Raw genomic sequence first — 219 nt, forward strand, 5'->3', positions numbered from 1 at the left:
AAGCTATAACAATTACTATTATTACTCCTTTCATTGTCATTATCCTTATTGTTTCTCTTACCATTATAAACCTAACTAATATCCACAAAGTAAACAAAAATAATGAAATTATAATAGAATTCTTTTTTCATACCTTTTTTCCTTCTTTCTTTACACACCGAGGCTAGTTTTATACACATTTTACTGAAATTTCATATCATATTTTTCACACTTCCAATT

The sequence above is a fragment of the Trypanosoma equiperdum genome (assembly GCF_001457755.1).
Source record: "Trypanosoma equiperdum strain OVI genome assembly, contig: ctg_1934, whole genome shotgun sequence".
Lineage (NCBI taxonomy): Eukaryota > Euglenozoa > Kinetoplastea > Trypanosomatida > Trypanosomatidae > Trypanosoma > Trypanosoma equiperdum.